At 37.8% G+C, this 18,567-nt stretch overlaps 2 long non-coding RNA genes across 3 annotated transcripts; both read right to left on the bottom strand.

Annotated features, from left to right (window-relative positions):
• Positions 1-4,654: 4,654 nt before the first annotated feature.
• On the bottom strand, positions 4,655-5,340 carry LOC125276201. Its single transcript, XR_007186583.1, has 2 exons — positions 5,259-5,340; positions 4,655-5,050 (listed from the first exon to the last, which is right to left on the bottom strand). It is a non-coding gene; the product is annotated as an uncharacterized LOC125276201 (long non-coding RNA).
• A 383-nt stretch (positions 5,341-5,723) lies between these two features.
• On the bottom strand, positions 5,724-17,317 carry LOC125276206. 2 transcript variants are annotated; one of them, XR_007186589.1, is made up of 4 exons: positions 17,173-17,317; positions 8,516-8,704; positions 5,954-6,054; positions 5,724-5,865 (listed from the first exon to the last, which is right to left on the bottom strand). It is a non-coding gene; the product is annotated as an uncharacterized LOC125276206 (long non-coding RNA). The 2 variants fall into 2 exon arrangements; XR_007186590.1 differs by lacking the exon at positions 17,173-17,317 and adding an exon at positions 16,644-16,892 and having other exon boundaries at positions 5,841-5,865.
• Positions 17,318-18,567: the final 1,250 nt, after the last annotated feature.

The following is an 18,567-nucleotide window of genomic DNA, read 5'->3' as shown; positions in this document are numbered from 1 at the left end:
AAACCATGCGGCAGTCCAATAGATTTCAATGGGAATATCAGCTGCTTTGTTAAAAAAACGTACATTAAAGCTGAAATTATCCGAAAACCTGAATGATGACAACACATAATAACGTGCGAACACTAGACTAGTGATCATTTAATTTTTTTAATGGTTTATTATAGACTTTGTTTATTTCTTCCATTTTTTTGTACACAAAACCTTTGCTCTCTATATCAGTTTTGGTTAAAATTCTTTAAAAGGCTTATAAACACGGAATTATTACCAACATATAAAATTAAATTAAGGACATGCAGCAGAAAAATTGGGAATGTTTGACAATATAAATATAACGCTTGATTTTGCAGTGTTGTCTATATGTCCGTGAAAACAAAAGTGTGAATTATGGGATAACGGACACAGCATTGCATCATGCATTATAAGATTATGTTTGTAGCGTGATCCGTTAAAACGTACAATATATATATTTCAATTCAGACCTTACTATTACTCCACTAGGTCTGAAATATATTGTTCACTGCAAACATGATGATTTTAAATGTATTAATGATTAATTGACTATTAATAAATGTGTAAAGTTGCATAAAATGGAAATACTCAATAAAGTAGGCTAACTAGGTTACCTCAGATGGTTGAATGGTTGGTTCCACAACTGGTAATAAAACATATATTAGGCAATACAACATTTACTGTAGCAGCCATACAATTTACTGGTGACTTAATTAAAAAAATTGTTCTATTGTGCTTCTGATTTGGCAGTGAAATTCTCCGATTTTGGGTGTGTAAGATGTGAATTCTATCCAGTTAGTATTTTCACCCCATAATGGCGGCCGCGCTACCGGAGCGCCATCTAGTGGCTGTTAGCAAAAAAGTATCGAAGTGTCGCCTCTTGGTGTTCTATAGACCTTATTTACCAGAGAAACAAGCGCGCCGCCATCTTTATAAAATTGTCTTTGAACTTCCGTTTTGCGGTAGCTCTGTACATTTCTATGGCATTGCTGTCAAAATAATTAGTTGGTTAAGTGGACTTACTTGTTGTAGAGTTAATGAAAGTTATCATGAGCATTGTTATGTTTAAAGCAGATGTCTTAACAAATGTCAGTAGATCGGGAAGATTTTAAAACGAGCAGTTCATTCATAAATGTGATATCGCTGTGGAAATACAAACCGGAAGTCAAAAGACAACGAGCGCAGCGCTGAAAAGGGGCGGGGCTACATAAGGTCTATACTCTTTGACTAATATTAGGGCGCCGTATTCCGTTTAGGACCAAGGACCAAGTTCTTTGTAGCAATGATTTCTGAGGTTCTTTACAGTCATTGTCAAACAGCTGTATATCTGCATTAAGCATTTCATCCAGGAATTCCTTCAAGTCCTTCAGTTCTCCAGTACTATTCCTCAGATTGTTTGGCCCATTGAGCTTTTGAGACCTATGTTCTTGTAATGTCATAACAGCAAAATGCAGTCCACATGTGTGCGTTTTACTCTTTCTGTATTTATGATGTTAGGTAGAGCTCCGCTAGCACATAGGCCAAGACTATGTGGTTGCGTTTGTCACGGCAGTGGTTATCCAGACACCAAATCATGTTTTGCTGTATTTCGCCAACGAAAATAGTTCCAAAGTCCACAGAATTGTTTTGCGTCTTTGAGCAAAACTTCCTGAATGAATCAACGTTTGAATGTATCGAATGAATCGATTGAATCTCAATGATTCGCTCATTAACAGTGATTCGCTGCCACCTACTGGCGGGTTTAATTTCACATTTAAAGTGTCTTCATTTTTTAACATAATTTAAAATAACAGTATTTAAGTTTTTTTTTTATTTTCAACATTAAAACATTGTTATGCATCTGTAACTGCTCTTGACTGATTAACTTAATAGATAGAATAAATTAATAAAAATAAAATTTAATCTATTCTATAGGCTAGAGTTGTATGTTAGATTACAATTTATGTAGGCTACCTGAAAATCTCATGTTTAAACCTACATGAAAAACCTGAAAAGCACCATTTATTTCATTTATATGTTTGTTATGTTGTATTTATTTGTGCTATTACTTGTAATTTGATTATTTGTAACTATTTTATTACTTACTATTTGTCTAACAATATTTAAAATATAAATTAATCTAGTAGCTTTTGGTATCATAACTACTGTGGCCCAGTAGTGCACAACACAACTAAATTAAAAAAGCAAACATAAGTTCACAACACAACGAAATACAGCCACAACACAACAGAATCAAGCCACAACACAACAGAATCAAGCCACAACACAACGAAATAAAGCCACAACACAACGGAATCAAGACACAACACAACGGAATAAAGCCACAACACAACGGAATTAAGCCACAACACAACGAAATAAAGCCACAACACAACGGAATCAAGACACAACACAACGGAATAAAGCCACAACACAACGGAATCAAGCCACAACACAACGGAAATGCTCCCGACCACTTGGGGGCTCTCAGAGCTCGGTAATATTACTATTCCTTGCCACTGTTCTATAAAGTCGACAGTTTTACAAAGATATCAATACCATGATTAGTTTTAAGTATGTAAGCATTGTATATCGACATGATATATTAATTAAAAATCAACTACGTTCACAATAGCTTCATATATATACTTGTGAATGATTTGACACGATAACACGGCGCATGATAAAGGGAACATCCACCAATTCCACCAAGTGGTTAAAACGTATAATTTGTATTCATTAAAATTACTTTTAACATTTAAAAACAGACATGTTCAAATTCCAAAGGTTGTTAGTTCCTGTTGGTAAGACTGACAAGCTTTGGAATTTGAATATGTCTGTTTTTAAATGTTAAAAGTAAGTTTAATGAATACAAATTGTATGTTTTAACCACTTGGTGGGATTGGCAGACGTTCCCTTCATCATGCGCCGTGGTAGCGCGTCAAATCATTCACAAGTATAAATATGAAGCTATTTTGCACGTAGGTGATATTGAATTAATATTTCATGTCGATATGCAGTGGTTACATACTGTTTAAACTAATCGTGGTATTGATATTACCAAAGACTATAGAATAACACAAGACGTGTCACTCGTATTGTTTTGAATGGGAGAAAGTGTAACGCGCAATATGGCGGAATAAGTCCCGCCTTCTAAAGCCAAGAGCCAATCGCCGACTGGTAAAGTCATCGCGTCACTTCAGCGGCCGTTAGAATCACCAGTTTCTATAGACCTTAAAGGTTTGTATTTCCACAGCGATCTTACGTATTTATGAATCAATTGCTCATTTTAAAATCTTCCCAGTCTACTGACAAGACATCTGCTTTAAACATAACAATGCTCATGATAACTTTAATTAACTCTACAACAGGTAAATCCACTTCACCAGCTAATTATTCTTCAACAGCGATGCCACAGAAATATATGGGCTACCACAAAAACGGAAGTTCAAAGACAATTTTCTAAAGATGGCGGCGCGCTTGTTTCTCTGGTAAATAAGGTCTATAGAAACAGTCAGACGCGCGCCTCCGAAGAGACGCGCATTTAGGTCTGCGCATGCGCATTAGCTTGATCCAGCCTGAAAAAATACTGTTTTTTTGTCATGATTCGAGCGTTTAGAAACTAAATTTTTGAGTCGTTGTTGTTAGATTTCATTGGTGATTTCAAATATGAAATTTAATCGTAAGGTTGGCGAACAGTTTTGGAGAATCTGATGTTTCCCCATTCAAAGAGATAGGAGCTGCAGGATGCCCAGGATGCCCGAGAGGCGTTTCAAAGATGGCCGCTGAGTGAAATGACTTGTCTTAAAGGGACTTTGATATTACTGCCGACTCTATAGAACAGTGGCAAGGAAAACTAACTTTACCGAGCTCTGAGAGCCCCCTAGTGGTCGGGAGCATTTCCGTTGTGTTGTGGCTTGATTCCGTTGTGTTGTGGCTCGATTCCGTTGTGTTGTGGCTTGATTTCGTTGTGTTGTGGCTCGATTCTGTTGTGTTGTGAACTTATGTTTGCTTTTTTAATTTCGTTGTGTTGTGGCTCGATTCTGTTGTGTTGTGAACTTATGTTTGCTTTTTTAATTTCGTTGTGTTGTGCACTACTGGGCCACCGTACATAACCCTATTTTTATTGAAGTTAAATGTAACAAAGACAAAAAAATAACTATGCTTATTTTATAGGCCCATTTTCTTGTCTTTTACTTTATTATTTTTTTGTTGTGGGGCCAGTGAAAATTTTGGCGGGGCAAGTAAAAATTTGAACCACTGGCCCGACCGGGCCAATAGACAAAATCTTTAGTGCTGAGCCCTGTCCATGAACTGTTTATGTATCATGTGACGTGACATCCAGCAGCACACTATTGGTCAGCGTAGATTCAGCAATTTCTCTATCAGCACCATAAGAGCTGTAAATCAAGTAAACCAGACTTCTTCCACAAAAGTCTCTTTTGTAACCTGATTTACATATTAAACTCCCATCTCATCATTTGAAGGATCAAGCTAAAGTGCACATAATAGCAAAGAGAAAGTCAGTAGAACAGTAAAAACAACTGGTGATATATATGTGCACACACACACACTTTCTCAAATCTTAAACTCTCCAAACTAGTATCTTAACTGTAATCTCATTACCGAAAGCACATGCTGTTCAAATAACAAATGGAAGCCAATGTAGGGACATATAAAATAAATTTTATTATCCATTTTTCTGAATTTCTACACTGTAGTGGCTTCTATATAGACACCATCAGGAAAGACTGTCGGACACTGACACAACATAACTGTCTGCTGTGTGTCCGAGCTCCAATATATAATTATTGTATGGAGAGAAAAAAAAAACAAAAAAAACAAGAAAAAAAAGAAAAAAGAAACCTAGTTTAGTCTCTCTTTTGTTTGTTTACACTCAACATAAAAACGTGGCCCAGGGCAGAGGGAGCGTTAGAGTGTGTTCAGGGCTGGGCACCGGCGGCTGCAGCAACCTGTGTGGCAAGAGCACTGGGAGACGAGATGACAGGAGAACCTGCGATGTTGGCCATCGGCTGGGATGAGGACATGGATGTGACGCCTCCTACAGGGAAACAAACACACTCACAATGTGTCAAGGATCAGCTGACATAAGCACAAACACAAGAAAAAAGCTTGAAGACCTGCAGATCAATACCTTTTAATAACCATGTCTGAGTCACAGAAAAATACTTTTGATTTTGTAGTCTTAATTATAGTTTGTAATTCTCAACTAAATAAGCATGATTCTAAGAGGGAGTCACATGACTGACCTGTGATCATACTGGACGTGCTGACTGGAGTGGAGCCAGTGGACAGTCCTGAAGTGGAGCCCATCCTCGCCTGGTCCTGACACGAGACGTGCACAGTGATATGAATCATTCATATTCAGATCATAAACCTTTCATTTCAAAAGAGCGAGCAAATCCTGTTTCCACATGACACATTTTATCACAATACTGACGTAATATTTCAAAAGCCAACTTGCAATCTGATGCACATTTTCATATTCATGTGCTTTAATATATGCAGGTGTGCAAGGTATTTTTGAATCGGATTGGGATATAGGTTGGTTGGATGTTTTAACGCCATGCCAGCTTCCTTGCCTATTTAATGTGTTTGAGATACTGGACTCTGGCATGAGGAGCATAGCAGGTGATCTTCGTAGCAATTAAGGTTTAAGCCACAGAAGGTTTATGCGGATGAAATGCCAGAGAGAGCAGACACTCACAGAAATAAGGGTGCTCCATGGCCTCGCGGGCGGTGAGGCGAGCTTGGTGGTCGTAACGCAACAGTTTGTCCAGGAAGTCCAGAGCTTCGGTACTGACCAGATGCTGGTTCTCGCTGTGGACAAACCGTTCCCACCTTTTCTGGGAATGTCTGGATAAAGAGAGAGAGAGTATTAGTAAAATCCTTAAAGTGAGGTCAAAGTATTACATGCATCAACAAATCACACATCTCAACGTACCTTCCCAAAATGTCGTTGAACCGTGGGTCGAGCTCAATGTTGTATTTGTCGATGTAGTCGTAGAGGTCCTCTGTGCCTAGGACTTTGGCAATCCGTACAAGCTGGACAAAGACACAGTACTGGTCAAAAACAGCAGAGGGCAGCAGACACCACACATCTAACAGATCAAACCAGCTGGCGTATTTTTGTAGGCCAACCTGAAGTCAGCATCACCCTGATTCCCTCCACAAAAACCCAACAGGATTTTTACATTGGCTTTTGTATTATTGCAGAAAATAAGCTCTGTGATCAACAAAACTTTATGATTCGTGCATGTTTCGTTCATCATGATAACCTTCACAAATTTAGACAACTTTTGAAGCCTAAATACAACTAAACTACACAACTACACCACGGTCGCACAACGTCCGTGTCACCATTAAGCTCTTTCAGTCTTTATTTAAAACACATTTTCTCCTTAAGTTTAAGTTATAATAGTTTGCAAGTGTGTGATTGTAAACACAACAACACAGCAAAATCACCAGAGTTAAATCAACTCTGCTCGGAGTACATATGGTCCCTCTCTAAATAGTGTTAAAGTAACACTGAAGCAGAGTTAGTTAATGAGATAATTAAGTGATTTAAGTGAGCTTTAGTGATGAACACCTGCTGTTAACAAGCAGAATCAATGAAGAAAAGGGAAACACAACTGAACTTCAACTGACTTCAGCCACAGTCTTAGATGAAATCACCTGAAGATAAAATACATTATATTTCTCAAGATCTCAGCAGAGGAGGATCATCTTTTCTTCAGTTATTCTGCTTGTTAACAGCAGGTGTTCATCACTAATGCTCATTCATCGCTTAATTATCTCATTAACTTTAACTCTGCTTCAGTGTTACTTACTCTATTTAGAGAGGGCCCATATGTACTCCGAGCAGAGTTGATTTAACTCTGGTTATTTTGCTGTGAAGGCTGTGAAAGTGGACTACTGAGTAGATGAGTTTTCCTGATCGGTGAGATTTAAAGGGTTAGTTCACCCAAAAAATTCTGTCATTTATTACTCATCCTCATGTCGTTCCACACCCATAAGGACCTTTGTTTATCTTCGGAACACAAATTAAGATCTTTTTGATGAAATCTGAGGGTTTCTGGGTACGCAACTACCATTTTGACGTTTCAAAAAGTTTATAGAGATTTATTTAGGCTTTTATTCACACATAAACATTGATCAGTGAACAAACAGAAGCTCAAACCAACCTGAATGATGCACGAGAGCAAACCTCTTGCAGAAGTAACAAACGTAACACGAGAATGTTTAAGTGCTGAAGCGGCAGCACGAGCGCATCTGAACATCCTCTCCTTACTTATGATATTAAACAAAGTCCCAGCTTTCAAATTGTGTAGTTTTTTAAGAAATTCAAACAATAAAAATGTTTTGTGGCTCTTTAATGTGTCGTGACAGATTGCTGTAGCGCCTCAGCTCAAACGACTCGTAAACCAATCATCTCTTCCTACTAGTGCATTTATAGCATCAAATAAACATGAATGAACATGAGAAGGAATGTTATTTCAAATGCGGAAAGACGTCAGTACACACCTTTTTTAAAGTTTAAGTCCACCGAGGTTAATCTTCTAATGCCCGACTGCTTTGTCAGACAAAATGGTGGATTCTGCGTTCTGATTGGTTAGACCGCTTGTCAATCAAACTCCCTGTGAAGGTTCAATTGATCAATGCCTATGATCCAATCTTTCTGTTGTAGGTGTGTCAGTCTTTGTATTTCTTGCTTACTAAGCTGGATGTCCTTCCTTTTCTTCTAGCACTCTTCCCCTTTTTTACTGAAGTCTTCATCTGGCTTACCTCCACTTGAGGTTGCAACATGCTCTCTTCACCCTTATTGTTAACTTTTGTGGTTACAAACATTAAAACTCAAAAACCTAACTTTCACAAGTGTTGCTTAGTCACCTTATCTTACAACAAACAAAGGAAGTATTGCAGTTACTTAATTTCATAATCATTCAAGCATTCAAGCATACAGCAAGCAAATAATTACATTGAAACAGGTAAATAGCACTATCAAATATCCAAAACAATACCTACAATTCCTTCATGATTTTTCCTAGCTAATAAACAGGCCGATCTGGCTTTGTGGCTAAGTCTCCCTGTTCCGTTGTGGAGCTGAGTTTCGTTTTTGGCGAACAGGGCAACGTTGTCAGGAAAATCTAGATCTGTCAGGTGATCTTGGTCTGTCCAAGGGATGTGTGCTCCAACGTACACAGTTGAATTCTTCAGTACAAAGTCGAGGGCAACAATAAATAGGATCAGCAAAAGGATGCAGTCCTGGCGGACGTCAGTGGTGATCTCAAAAAAAAGCTGTGTACCCTGTGTCTGTTCTTATGGAGCATGAGGAGTTGAGATACAGGTTTTTAAAGATGGTGATGAAGCCTTCTGGGATGCCAATGAGCAAGAGGATCACCCACACACAGCGAGTCTTGATGGATATCAAATACCCTCTAAGGTGAAATTGTATATGGTGGTCGGGTCAGGTTGGTCGAGGATGTCCCGAAAATGTTTCATCTACCTTTTATCCTGTTCAGCTGTGGTCAGTAGGAGCGTTCTAGAGTCTCCGTGGTCTGCTGCGTCCTGGACCTCTGCCCCTATTCGTAAGAGACAGTCTTTCTTGTCTCGACGATATGATCGTTTAACATGGCTGTCAAGGTCAATGAATAGTGTGGTTGCGAGGGCTCGTTCCACACCAGTGTCAGCCACCCTGTAGACCCACACATCACAGAAAGATGTCATGTCATGTTAAAATGCTACAAGATCTGTGTTTTGTGTCTAAAAACAGCAACAACTAAATAACTAAAAGACCTGTGTGCTATAGCTACAAACCCGATTCCAAAAAAATTGGGACACTGTACAAATTGTGAATTAAAAAGGAATGCAATCATTTACAAATCTCATAAACTTATATTTTATTCACAATAGAATATATATAACATATCAAAGTTTGAAAGTGAGACATTTTGAAATGTCATGCCAAATATTGGCTCATTTTGGATTTCATGAGAGCTACACATTCCAGAAAAGTTGGGACAGGTAGCAATAAGAGGCCGGAAAAGTTAAATGTACATATAAGGAACAGCTGGAGGACCAATTTGCAACTTATTAGGTCAATTGGCAACATGAATGGGTATAAAAAGAGCCTCTCAGAGTGGCAGTGTCTCTCAGAAGTCAAGATGGGCAGAGGATCACCAATTCCCCCAATGCTGCGGCGAAAAATAGTGGAGCAATATCAGAAAGGAGTTTCTCAGAGAAAAATTGCAAAGAGTTTGAAGTTATCATCATCTACAGTGCATAATATCATCCAAAGATTCAGAGAATCTGGAACAATCTCTGTGCGTAAGGGTCAAGGCCGGAAAACCATACTGGATGCCCGTGATCTTCGGGCCCTTAGACGGCACTGCATCACATACAGGAATGCTACAGTAATGGAAATCACAACATGGGCTCAGGAATACTTCCAGAAAACATTGTCGTGAACACAATCCACCGTGCCATTCTCCGTTGCTGGCTAAAACTCTATAGGTCAAAAAAGAAGCCATATCTAAACATGATCCAGAAGCGCAGGTGTTTTCTCTGGGCCAAGGCTCATTTAAAATGGACTGTGGCAAAGTGAAAAACTGTTCTGTGGTCAGACTAATCAAAATTTGAAGTTCTTTTTGGAAAACTGGGACGCCATGTCATCCGGACTAAAGCGGACAAGGACAACCCAAGTTGTTATCAGCGCTCTGTTCAGAAGCCTGCATCTCTGATGGTATGGGGTTGCATGAGTGCGTGTGGCATGGGCAGCTTACACATCTGGAAAGGCACCATCAATGCTGAAAGGTATATCCAAGTTCTAGAACAACATATGCTCCCATCCAGATGTCGTCTCTTTCAGGGAAGACCTTGCATTTTCCAACATGACAATGCCAGACCACATACTGCATCAATTACAACATCATGGCTGCGTAGGAGGAGGATCCAGGTACTGAAATGGCCAGCCTGCAGTCCAGATCTTTCACCCATAGAAAACATTTGGCGCATCATAAAGAGGAAGATGCGACAAAGACGACCTAAGACAGTTGAGCAACTAGAAGCCTGTATTAGACAAGAATGGGACAACATTCCTATTCCTAAACTTGAGCAACTTGTCTCCTCAGTCCCCAGACGATTGCAGACTGTTATAAAAAGAAGAGGGGATGCCACACAGTGGTAAACATGGCCTTGTCCCAACTTTTTTGAGATGTGTTGTTGCCATCCATCCATCCATTGTCTTCCACTTATCCGGGGCCGGGTCGCGGGGGCAGCAGTCTAAGCAGAGACGCCCAGGCTTCCCTCTCCCCAGACACTTCCTCCAGCTCTACCGGGGAATTTCGAGGCATTCCCAGGCCAGCCGAGAGACATAGTCCCTCCAGCGTGTCCTAGGCCTCCTCCCGGTGGGACATGCCCAGAACACCTCATGTGTTGATGCCATGAAATTTAAAATCAACTTATTTTCCCCTTAAAATTATACATTTTCTCAGTTTAAACATTTGATATGTCATCTATGTTGTATTCTGAATAAAATATTGAAATTTGAAACTTTCACATCATTGCATTCTGTTTTTATTCACAATTTGTACATTGTCCCAACTTTTTTGGAATCGGGTTTGTAAATAAATACTGTAAATGTAATGTGCGCTACTATTTCATGTCTTGTGAAGACATATTGTATGAGAAAAAGAATGGAATTTAATTACTGATAATCTGATCATTTAACATTTTTACAACATGCATCTTTTGCCTGTTCTGTCATTTTGTATTTCTCTCTATTTTTTTCTTCACAAGAAGTCATTAATAAAATCCTCTATAGCTTTGAAAGCTCGAGTGTGATAAATTGCTTGTTAAGTTCATCATTAAAAAAGTAATATGGCAAAATGTTGTTATTTTATTACTGCATTTAGTCTGATATTGGTTTGATTAGGTGAGACATCTGAAGGGATCAGAAAAAGTCTTGTAGAAACATACAAGTAAAGAGCAAATTCGCTTAGTGAGGTCTGATTGCGCTCTGACAACGGCAGTGATGTCTCGCACTCATAGAAGTATAAGCGCCAGACATCCGTTGTCAGAGCACGATCAGACCTCACTAACTGAATGCTGAACGCAGTTGGACATAGTGGTGTTTTTAAAGGTAAAAAAATGACATAAATACTGTTCAGTTTTTCGCACAAACCGATTGTTTCGTGTCTTAGGACATCAATGTGTCGTCACAAGCCGCAGGGTTTAATTTGGATATGTCTGTGCGTGTTTATTTGACTCTTATTGATAGAGTTGACACGCATTATTTGACTGATAGACGGCAACGGTTGGAGTTTAAAATCATCATTTGTGTTCTACTGAAGAAAAAAGAGTCACCTACATCTTGGATGCCCTGGGGGTAAGCAGAGAAACATCAAATTTTCATTTTTGGGTGAACTATCCCTTTAAGTTATAAGTTCTAGGTTTAACAAAATAAAGCAAAAGTGTTTTCCCTGGAACCTTCTCAAAGGATTAGTTCACCCTAAAATAAAAATGAAGTCGTCATTTACTCACCCTGGTGTTCTAATGCAGTATAGTGTTCTTTATTTTAAGACCACAAAAGGAGAATTAAAAAAAAAAAAAATGTCCTACTTGTGCTCATCCACATAATGGCAGTGAATAGTGACCAGCATCAAACTTAAAAAAATAAGATGCAAAAGTCTCACAGAATGATCCCCTGCAATATGTGTCATGAATGAACGATCCATATGTGACATGCAATGCGGCTTGAAATGTGTTGAAAGTGTAATTTCAGAAGGTGGCATAATCTGCTACAGCGAAATCTAAATGTTGGGAGATGTAAAGCAATAGTAGACTGCCTCATTCTGGAGATCACACATTTATAATTATACTTTATTTTGTATGCCAAAATTGTTATTCAGGCTGATAACTTCATTACTTCCAGTCTGTATTAATATGGACGACTTTTTAAGTGACTTCCTTAATCTGAACAAACTCAAGCAGCACTCGAGTCTCAGCGGACACGTCTTCTGTCAGACTCATGAAATGGATTCAGTCTATGCAAATTCTAGTGTCATATTTTCAACAGTTGCTTCAGATGAAAACCGCTCTCAGATTAAAGGTAAGGCTGGGATGTTTTCAGTATGCATTCATTTCTATTTTAAGATTTCTATTTTATAAGACTTAACACTGTAGTAATGAGGTATATGGTTTTCTTTAGTAAGTTCATACAACAATTACACATTTGGCAGATGCTTTTGTCCAAAGCGACATCAAGGTGCACAGTTTAAACTTTCAGTTTTTAAACTTTCCAGCTTGTGCACATTGCAAAACAAAAACAGAGATATTAAAACCAAAAAAAAAAAGCCTAATAAAAGCATCATAAGAAGTTTGTTCAATGACATCTCTTTTAATGAATATTGATAATAAAAATGTTCAAAACTGAAAGCTGCTTAAAGACTTTCATACTCATTTGGGAAGTCACATGTGTCAAAATCCAGCTGTCAGTCACTGATTCCAAAAAGGGCACATAGTAAAAATGTGTCATTGCAGTCAGGAGCATGAAATATTGTTGACAATAGTGATAGCATGCACTTTCAAAAATTGCTGAAAGAAAATTAATTCATCCAAAGTCAATGTCCAAGTGCCCAACTAAAAGGCTTCAACAACATTTGTACATGTACCATAAATAAAGGCAAACTGCTTTGTAATAAGTGAATATTGTGATGCTGTTTTTGGAGTCATTTAATCATCCTCACTGTAAAAAATTACCGTAATTTTAATGGTAGAAAACTATGGAAGCCCGTTTCCGCCACTAAAAAAAAAAAAAAAAGATGAATTGCGACTTTTTATCTCAGAATTCTGACTTTTTAACTCGCAATTGCGTGTTTATATCTCACAATTGCAAGTTATAAAGTCAGAATTCTGAGATATAAAGTCGCAATTGCGTGATATAAAGTCACAATTGCGAGATATAAAGTCGCAATTGCATGATATAAAGTCAGAATTCTGAGATATAAAGTCGCAATTGCGTGATATAAAGTCAGAATTGCGAGATATAAAGTCGCAATTGCGTGATATAGTCAGAATTGCGAGATATAAAGTCGCAATTGCGTGATAAAAAGTCAGAATTCTGAGCTATAAAGTCGCAATTGCGTGATATAAAGTCAGAATTCTGAGATATAAAGTCGCAATTGCGTGATAAAAAGTCAGAATTATGACTTTATTTCTCGTAATTGCGACTTTATATCTCAGAATTCTGACTTTTTCTCACTACTGTGAAACGTTATTTCTCACAGTTCTTACTTTGCTTGCGTTTCCTTTCATTGCGACTGACCATCAGGATTACTGCTTTGTTATTATTATACATTAAATAGACCATCAGGATTGCTGCTTTGTTATTTTTATACATAAAATAGAGGATATCATAAAGGATTATTTTTAGCGCCGATTTACCAATAAAGAAATATTGATTTTACTGGAGGAGACACATAAAGATTAGTCTCTGGACATATGCATTATGCAGGAATATGCATATAGAATGTTTCCACGGTAACCTTGTACACAGCGTTTCAAGGAGAAAAAACAGCTTTTACTGCCATCTAGTGGGCTTAATACTAAAACAACCAATACCTATCATGTTTCATTAACTTTGCAACTCAAGGGTAGAATCATGCAATTCTGCAAATTACAGTCGAGGTATTTGGACAATAAAAGTTGTTTTTAACAGAATGGATACACTAATGAATTTTGCACAATAATAACAATATAATAATAATCATAAGAAGAAGAAGAATCAACTGTGGCGGAGGCGCAATAAATCAGACAAAGCTGAAGTGGCACATTTTATACACCAACAGCTTCAGACTTCACGGCAGCACGGCTATCGTTGGATGCACTGTTATAGACAGAGATACTGACCATCAGTTAATTGCGAGAAAAAAAGTCAGAATTCTGACTTTTTAATCACGCAATTGCGACTTTATATCTCAGAATTCTGACTTTTTATCACGCAATTGCGACTTTTTATCTCAGAATTCTGACTTTTTATCACGCAATTGCGACTTTTTATCTCAGAATTCTGACTTTATAACTCGCAATTGCGACTTTTTATCTCAGAATTCTGACTTTTTATCACGCAATTGCGACTTTATATCTCAGAATTCTGACTTTTTATCACGCAATTGCGACTTTATATCTCAGAATTCTGACTTTTTATCACGCAATTGCGACTTTATATCTCAGAATTCTGACTTTTTATCACACAATTGCGACTATATCTCAGAATTCTGACTTTTTATCACGCAATTGCGACTTTTTATCTCAGAATTCTAACTTTTTAATCACGCAATTGCGGCTTTTATATCTCAGAATTCTGACTTTTTATCACGCAATTGCGACTTTTTATCTCAGAATTCTGACTTTTTATCACGCAATTGCGACTTTTTATCTCAGAATTCTGACTTTATAACTCGCAATTGCGACTTTTTATCTCAGAATTCTGACTTTTTATCACGCAATTGCGACTTTATATCTCAGAATTCTGACTTTTTATCACGCAATTGCGACTATATCTCAGAATTCTGACTTTTTATCACGCAATTGCGACTTTTTATCTCAGAATTCTGACTTTTTAATCACGCAATTGCGACTTTATATCTCAGAATTCTGACTTTTTATCACGCAATTGCGACTTTTTATCTCAGAATTCTGACTTTTTATCACGCAATTGCGACTTTTTATCTCAGAATTCTGACTTTATAACTCGCAATTGCGACTTTTTATCTCAGAATTCTGACTTTTTATCACGCAATTGCGACTTTATATCTCAGTATTCTGACTTTTTATCACGCAATTGCGACTTTATATCTCAGAATTCTGACTTTTTATCACGCAATTGCGACTTTATATCTCAGAATTCTGACTTTTTATCACGCAATTGCGACTATATCTCAGAATTCTGACTTTTTATCACGCAATTGCGACTTTTTATCTCAGAATTCTGACTTTATAACTCGCAATTGTGAGTTAAAAAGTCAGAATTCTGAGATAAAAAGTCGCAATTCATCTTTTTTTTTTTTTAGTGGCTTTTTATTATTATTTTTTTTTTAGTGTTTTTTTTTTTTTTTTAGTGGCGGAAACAGGCTTCCATAGAAAACTGTAAAAATGCTACAGTGAAAAACAATTAATTGGTTTAAAAGTGTCCGTACTATATATGGTGAATAATTGTAATAGATCCAACTGTACATTTGATGTAATTTTATGGTAAAATACCATTAAATTTTACAGGTTTTGGAAGTGAAAAATAAGCCATTGTATAATTTCCAGAGAAAAAACATAAATTGACATTCCCACAGTTCCCCTGCATGATACTTCACATTTCTTCTTAGTTTTGTCTAATCGGTTATGTACATTAGGTTTTTATGTAACATCTAATGTTGTTAAATTAATGTTTATTGCATTTTTAAAAATTTCATGTGTGTTACCATGATGGTGTTTAGTGTTTGTGTGAAACTTCCATATATTGGTATCATCTTTCTCAACTTGTGGAAAAACTGCTTGTGATGAATTTTGATTCATCATGCGACTCCACACTGTAATTGGTGGTTGTCATATTGCAAAGGTACAAAACAGATATTAGTACTTCATTAGATAGCAAATCAGTTTTCCAGGATTTTATGATACTGCGATCGCTGAATTTATCGCAAAATCAAGCAGACACCACAATATTCGGAGGAACTTGTATATTTTCTTAATTGCCGCAGATTTTGGGTTTAGACACGTCCTGTGGTGTCATCGCAACATGCATTTAGTTATCTCGTTTGAGCTGGGCAGCTCAGATCAATAATAGACAACACGACAGGCAGGGACAGGCAGTTGCTCTGACCTAAAAAAAAAAGGGCACTCCCCTAACAACAATAAATAGTGTTTTGACATCGACAACCCAAGTGCATTTTACCAGGGGCGCAACTATCCAGTGTTAGAGGGGTATGCAGCAAAAAAATTTGGTTAGTATATATATATATATATATATATATATATATATACATATATATTATTAACAATGTTATCAAATAATAAAAATAATAAAAAGTTACAAACAGAATAAACAGTTAGAACTAGTCAGTCACTGGTAAAAAAAAAAAAATATTTGTTTCCATGATAAACCAGCCTTATTGCATAAGTAATGTTTTCCAGCTTCTAGTCATTTGTTGTGCATGCTACCTTATATTTACCAGTTGTCATTTTACTTTAATAAAATTGAGATATGTCATGCATGGGATTGGTACCAAAGGGTTTAACCAAAATCTAAATGTAGATATCAGCAACATTATTTTGCAGTAAGTTAGTAAACAATTGTCAGTCAACATTAATATTTGCAAGCCTCCAAGTTTGGTAGGAAATATATGCATGATTCCACGGTAAACCAGAGATATTGAAGTTGTTTTCCAGATTCTTGTCATTTATTGTACATGCTACCTTATATTTTTCAGTTTTCAGCTCAGCAACCTCGGTTTTGCCTATTCTAAGCTAGCTAAGTTACATATTCTCTCTGCTACATTCCCAGTGTTAGCAAACGCTAGTCTGTTAACATGAATAACTTATTTGCAAGCCTCCAAGCATAGACGTCACATTTTAAATCCTACCTGCTGCCTTTCACCATCCACTTATTTAGCTGCTGTTGCATCCCTTGACATGCCATCTCCTTTTCCCTCTTTCGTTTTCTATTTTTAGCCCCATAACGTTACTGCTGCTCACTCAGCGCTGCGCCCCGCCCACTCGCGATATTACCCTTCTATGTCTAAATTCTATGATGGAATGTTATGAGGGCACCGGCGCCTACTCTAGCCTGTTAGTCCTCTAAAATGTATATAACTTTTTTTTATATATATAACTTTTATATAAATTTATGTAACTTTTATTATTTAAAAAAAAAAATTAACCATCGCTTTGGCGCCCCCCATGGTGCGGCGCCCCTATGCGCCGCATATAGCGCATACCCACTTTTTGCGCCACTGCATTTTACCTCAAACTTGCGTCTAGTTAACTTTCTAAAGTAGCAATCGCTTCTCGGGTCGACATTAACACACTGACAAAATTATATTCAGAATTAAAAAATATTTTTATACCACTTTTTAATGTGTGATTGTGTAAAGGTTTTCACGAGATACCAACCTTTCGCGAACTTGCTTCCAACACTCGTTCTCATGGAGGCGCGGTGTGCACGGAGGGGATGGGCTGTGCGCGCGCAAGCATGTGAGAGAGACGCGTGAGTGAGAGACGCAGGGAAATGAAATGCAGCTGAACCATAGACTGTAAAAAAAGATGGACGACGCGACGCCGCTTCCTTCCATTGTAATGAACTGAGGCCAAAATGGCTGACGATGGGCGCTGACATGTTACGCAAAAACGTCATAAAAAAAAAAGTTTGCAACCTGGGCATGCGCAGAAGGTATCGTCCGTGGAACCGGAGGCGGAGCCGCTGTATCAAACTTCCGCCCAGACGACTGCGTCATCATTCATGTATTTTAAATAGACTATAAAAATTATACACAATTTAAAATTCTACCTATAAAATAATAGGCTATTCTGTTTCTAGAGCAATAATATTTTTAAGACAGCAAATTCAGTAGATAAACTAAATATAATATGCCACTAGAAACAACTCTAAATCGTCAGAAACGGTCCTGCCATTTTAAATCAAGTTCAACCTATGAGTTCAACTAACGTTACACAGGGGTGTGATTCTTCCGGAAAAATTATTCTTCCGGCTTTTCCGACCTGAAAATGATGCTCTCGTAAATCATGCAAAAAAAAAAAAAAAAAAAAAAAAAAAAAAAAAAAAAAAAAGGGGGGGGGTGGGGGGGTTGCGGCGGTTGCGATGGGTCGAGTATTGGTAAACATAATGACCGCTCACCGCTGTCAACGTTTTTTGTGCCTCCAATTCATGTCGTCATGTCACTCCGCAAGTAGTCCAATCATTTGTCACGGTTGAAGTTCAAAGTGTACGCGCACCGTTATGAATGCGCACACAGTGAGGGAAAAAAAATCGCGCCGCATGATCTCGCAAAGCAACGCGCAGAGAGACCAGACAGACAGTGGACAGACTAGTGAGTTTTTGTGACAATTGTGAGGGAAATACACAATTTATACCCATAAACTGTGTAGTCAGCCGTTCTCCCTCCCATCTGCACCGTGTGAATTGTGAACGCAGGCAGGTCTGTGAGTTACAGGGCGCTCCGTGTCTCCGTCCAGTTTAGGCTAGTAACTAATAGGCCTATGCTGTTATATAGTTTATAGGGGTGTGACGAGCGAGACTAAATTGTGACGAGATTTCTCGTCGAGGCGAAAAGTAGTCTCATGATGTTGCCATGACAGAGTGTTAGGATGATTAGGAAAGAATATGCCACCGCTACGTTTACATTACGCCTCCACTATCGTTTTGCTTTGTATTTAAATAAAAAACATTTAATTCAGTTGGATAACGGTCGCCACCGCTCCACATTCACAGAGTACGCGCGATCACGAAAGTGAAAGTAAACGCGATTTCAATACCTCGCATTTTGAAAG

Source organism: Megalobrama amblycephala, linkage group LG9 (assembly GCF_018812025.1).
Source record: "Megalobrama amblycephala isolate DHTTF-2021 linkage group LG9, ASM1881202v1, whole genome shotgun sequence".
Lineage (NCBI taxonomy): Eukaryota > Metazoa > Chordata > Actinopteri > Cypriniformes > Xenocyprididae > Megalobrama > Megalobrama amblycephala.
This window is presented reverse-complemented; position numbering and strand designations above follow the sequence as displayed.